The 5,441-nt window shown below is 47.0% G+C and overlaps 1 pseudogene; it reads right to left on the minus strand.

Moving 5' to 3' along the window:
• Positions 1-1,610: 1,610 nt before the first annotated feature.
• LOC147031195 (uncharacterized) lies at positions 1,611-3,268 on the minus strand (annotated as a pseudogene).
• Between the last annotated feature and the right edge of the window lie 2,173 nt (positions 3,269-5,441).

Consider the following 5,441-nt stretch of genomic DNA (forward strand, 5'->3'; position numbering starts at 1 on the left):
AATACTGTTGCCCATCATTGGGGATATCGGCTGGGACATCGGATCCAAGAAGATCCCAGATGGCATCAGCAAAAACTGGCTTGTGTGCTTCTCGGAGCTGAAGAGAGGAATCAAAGAGGGCTGGTGGATAGCTGCACAGTTCATATTTGAAGGCCGACTCCAGTTCTTCTGCTCTCTGTACAACAGTGATCAGTCTCCGGAAGAGGAGTTGTGGGTCAACCTGGACTTGCTCTCCATCAATCTTGACAGATGACTTCATGCCGAGGGTGACAATTTGGTCTTTCCTCTTATGTGTGTACTCTGCAGGTGTTTTCCCATCCATAGATTTCAATATTTTGGCTCCTACAGCATGTGCTGTATCGACGTTGACGGTGGGGTGTGCATGAACTCCAGTGGCAATGTTCCTCAGATGTGGATCACTATTGAACGGATTCCGTTCCTGTAAATACTGAAGAGCTGATAGTATGTCCTTACAGTCACGAGATTGTCTTGCCTTGGTCATGTCCTTCTTCTGCTCTCCAATGTTGTAGTTCACACCTGTGAGCTCCTGCATTGCCTGGTTTATTTCTGCACAGGCAGGCATTGATAGTAGCCATACCAGCCGTTGTTGCTCTGTCATTCCTCACCCTCGAGTGAGCCCACCGCTGGTCTTCAAACTTCTCATCAGAACTTGTTTGATGATCAGGTCAGATGAAAGACCTGCCCACAGGCGATCACTTTGTCGAACCACGTGGAACCACTTATCAAAACGTTGTTGGACATTGGGATGTTGGGTTTTGAGGTTGGACATCTGCTGCAGATACACCCTCGCAGATTTGGCATACAGGTTGTGGCCCGAGGCTGCCAGGTAAGGCAGCATTTCCTGGATGGCCTGTAGATGTAGTGCCCAGTTCCCAGTGCGCTCTGCCTGGATGTATTTGCGTAGATTGTCGAGCATGTCCATATACTGAACCCAGAGCGCTGAAGTTCTAGAAGATATCTTTGCAGACTCGGCATGCTTTTGAAGGTGGTCTTTGATTTGTTTCAAGACGTCAGACTTTCATACTTCTTCCACAGATAGTGTCCCAGCCATCAGCTTCTCATGGAGGGTACAAGCTTCGTTGAAGTCTGGATTATTGCTTAGATCTGTATGCTGGTCATGTAGCGGCCTTGCAGCTGCTTCGGCTAAGTCCGGTCTTCATTCCCATTGCCGTCTGATGTTTCAGGTAGGCATGGTAGAGGTGCATTGAGCACATTTGTCAACAGCAAGGCATTGAGGGCTGCATCAACAATTAGGTGTGCGCGAACTGCACGGGCAATGGACTTGCCACTAAACATATGAATCACTGCATTGGGGGCATATATCAACTCCATCAGTTCTTGAAGCCCAGATGACACCATCAGGTATCCAATACATCCGAGGAAACTCATCTCTGCGTAGAAGCCGCCCAAGCGTAGGACAATCCCTTTCAGATCACTTCCCATAGGCTCTGAGTTGATGATCATGAGGGCCTTCCGCCAGAGGGGCTGATCAAAGGTGATTACTAGAGTGACACCGTGGCGTCGTGCATGTTCAGTGACAAACATCAGGGTCGAGTATATGGATGTGCTGTCACTCGAGTTCATGTCTATCATGGGCAGAAACATGATAGCCGCCTTGCCAGGGTGGTCACCCTTGTGTTTATGAATTGCATCATTCCTGACCATGCAGGTCTGGGGGACCCAAACAAGATGGATGTCTTCCACAGAACATCAAGATTTTCAGAGCAGTTCTGGGCTTTTAGGTTGACAAGTTTCTGGTACGTCACTGCTGTCATCCCGTGACTTTCTTCTTTGTTGTACCGTATCTGCACCCTACCAACCATTGTGACATCACGAGACGTCACCTTAGCCCTGGGTATTGGCCGGCCTGATCTGGTTCCAGGGGTCACGGCGGCAATCATCCCCATGCCATGGAATGTGCCATGGCCATCCAATGTGCGAATATTATGGTCCACATTGTCAGCTGCATACTGCACAAACTCTGTTGTCAGGTTAGGGATGTCTGTTCCATGTGACTGAGCAGCATTTCGTTCCAACTGATGCACCTCTTCATATGAACAGCAGAACCCGTGATGATGAAGGGAGTCAATGAGAAATCGTGATGCGAAGTGGTGATATAGCTGCACACCCAACCCAACCTGCAATGATGCCAGTAAGACTCTGGGTCTAGTTGCCTGCACTATGGCTTGCCCAATTGAAGCCACTTTAACACCATCTTTCTTTCCCACAAACAATCCTTCAAGCAGTACCAGCAGAGTATCTGGTAAGTATTTAATGCCAGCCTCTTGCAATTGCAGGTCATCACCACATGGGATGTTTTAATGGTTTTAATGTCTTCTTTGATGAGTTTGGCAGCCGCCTGTACAAGCTTGATTTTCTCTTCAGTTGTGTCTTTTTCCTGCTGCTGGTTGTTGTAATATTCCTGAAGCACTGCCCTGGCTGTTGTCCTGAAGGTGACCACGTTCAGCTTGCCGTTGATCGCAGTTTGGATTATCCTGTCACCAAAGTGTTCCCACAGCCTCGCCTTTATGTGGGTGTAGCTGTACGCTTCGTGGTTAGTGCCTGCCAGTTTCTGTGTCATGAGGTCAATGAGATCATTGATGGTGATCTGCTCATCATTTTCCTCAAGATATCTTGCCACTTGCAAGAATGCTGCTGTCTTCTCATCGCCTCGAGGCCGTCCAAGCTTTGTCCTATTGGATTCTTCGGTGTCTGTCATCTGAGCTATTGGTATCTGTTTATTTGTGTGAAAGTTAACACTGCATGTCTGGTGGTAAACTGCATCTGCTGCGTGCAAGTCATGCACATGCAGAATCCGTGCCTTCACAGCATCTGACCAAACATCGGCTCGTTAGCGGCATATTGCCAGGAGCGTGTCCTTCAATTCAATTGTCTTTACTTGAAGCACATCCTGCGTCTTCTGCTTCCTCCCAAACTTGGCTGGTCTACCACAGAAAAGGCAATCAGTGTTGAAAGAAAACCCGTCCTCAGATGACCTAAGTACATGTCTATCACTGCTTGTACTTGCCTTTGATTCTTCTTTCCTGGTATCCTTGGCTATCTGATGTGGGTGGCAGTATATACGCCGGCAGTCTTTGTGCACCCTTTCCCCAGGTACAGTGTGAATGCTGTCTTTCCTTGCGCTGCTGGCCTGGTTGATGGCTGAGCACCCCTTTTCTGTTAGAGTTGAAGCTGATGGGCCTCCTCCATCCTGTTTGCAGATGGCACACCGTTCAGGTCCCTCCATGTCTGAAAATAAAAATCCAGAATTAGTATAATTTTTTTAAAGTTTGAACTGAATATGTTATATTAACAAATAAACATAGCTATGGTATTTAAAATCAGAATTTGTCTTAATCCTATTAATGTATTAGCTATAGCCAGGCGTTTATCCTTTGTTTGGACCGAATACGCACAAAGTGCACATATTTCAAATTAAGGGGGTAGGGGTAGGCAAATGGAAATAAATTCAATAAAAATTAATATTGTGTTAATTCTTTCACCAGAGGATAGTACTAATGTCCCTGTATCTGGAAATATATCGTACTTGCGATACCCGTGCACATGCACGGGATAGCAGTACAACTTTGCTGGTAGCAGACGACAGACCGTACACGGGGAATGACAAAAATACGCATTGTGCAAAATGCAAGTGGTACTATGGAACGCCAAGACTTCCCAAACATTGTCGGCATGTCCACTAAGTGCCACAGCAATTTCATTGGGATCGTGTGATGGCGAGCCGAGTTTTTAGTGTGAAAGCTTGGTATTATAATAGAAATGTATGCCTGGGGATACATATGTTCTTATATGAACAAACTTTCTCAAGTCAAAATATTTTTTCGGGAAAAAAATAGACATTTTTGGACAAAAAAGCTATAATTTTTTATTTTACCCTCAATACATTTCACTTTTTTATAATAATTCTTGTATATCAATATACTGACCATAACTAGAAACAAACAATTAGAATGCAGAAAAACATATTTACATATTCAAATATCAATCTTTACAATTTTCACATTTTCGCCGAAGCCTGGTGGCGGCCATATTGGATTTTCATGATTTCAGGACTTTCCCCCTGGAGGATTTCTTAGGACTTTTTTTCTGTCACTGAGGACATATTCAGGAACCAAAGTCTGTTGAGTTTGCTTTTGTTGCAATTTGTGTGAGGTTGACCAAATATTTCTGCTAAAATGCCTGTACTATGTGCGTGTATATAATATACTGCACAACTCGCGTGTATATACTGTACAACTCGCGTGTATTTCATATACTGTACAACGCGTGTGTATATAATATACTGTATAATGTGCATGTATATAATATACTGCATAACATACGTATGTAATATTGTAGTGGGCCGGGGGTCAGTGGCGAGGACGACCGCTATATGGAGCAGTCGGGCCGTCTCCCACCGAACACCGGAATTGGAAGGTCGTCACCCCGGAGAACTCCAGAGTTGACGGGTCGCTTTAAGGACCGTGGTCGCCAATATTTTGACGGCGTGAGGTAGGATCCACTTGTCTAATTCCAATTTACCTAAGTACCCACGCCATCTAACGCCCGTGGAAGTCACACCCTCGGCCGACTTTGTCCGAACCGAGTCGCTGTCACAGACTCAGATCTGGCGTAACCGAGCGGAAGTTACCAAAGCCACGCCGGACCAAATGAACAATTTATGGCACAGACGGCCTCACTATTTCTCAAGCCCACACCGTACTGGGTCAATGGTACAAACGACAGGCAACGAGCTGGTACATTTAACAGGGGTTTATTTATAATAGGGAGGGAGACACTGAGCAGACTTAATCACGAATATGCAGGAAAATGTACAATGAGCAATCAACACTTACACAATTTCTACTTATAGGACGGCGCCACCACAGACCCACACACCAAAAGAAAATGGACCCGGATTGTCTTTATTTCGACCCTTGCAGCCAAGGGGATAGACAGGCTGGAGGTCAGAGTTCTGCTGGTACCTGGCCATGTTGGCACAGCTTGCCGACCTGCCCTTGTAGAGCTCGGGATTCTTGTGGAAGGGCTTGGGAAGATCGGACGCTCCAACCACCACGGTGGGACTCGAACCCACACGGACAACCTCGCACCAAGGAACCAAGACGAAGCGGCAGATGCCAGCCAGCACCAAGACGGAAGATGGCCAGCAGACCAGACGGGAGCACAGACGCCAACCAGCACCAAGACGGACGATGGCCAGCAGACCAGACCAGACGAAAGACGCCGGCCAGCACCAAGACGTAAGATGGCCAGCAAACCAGACGAGACGAGACGCCAGCCAGACGGATCGCACCGACAATTCTTCAACCCCTCCTGGCAGGTGGGAGGGATCCGTCCTGAGGTAACTCTGCCTTCCATTGGATGGGTGGCGTGTCGGTGGCCCGCCCCCCGAAGAGGCT

This window comes from Eptatretus burgeri, chromosome 3 (assembly GCF_056783735.1).
Source record: "Eptatretus burgeri isolate ZD-2024b chromosome 3, Ebu_testis_v1, whole genome shotgun sequence".
Taxonomy (NCBI): domain Eukaryota; kingdom Metazoa; phylum Chordata; class Myxini; order Myxiniformes; family Myxinidae; genus Eptatretus; species Eptatretus burgeri.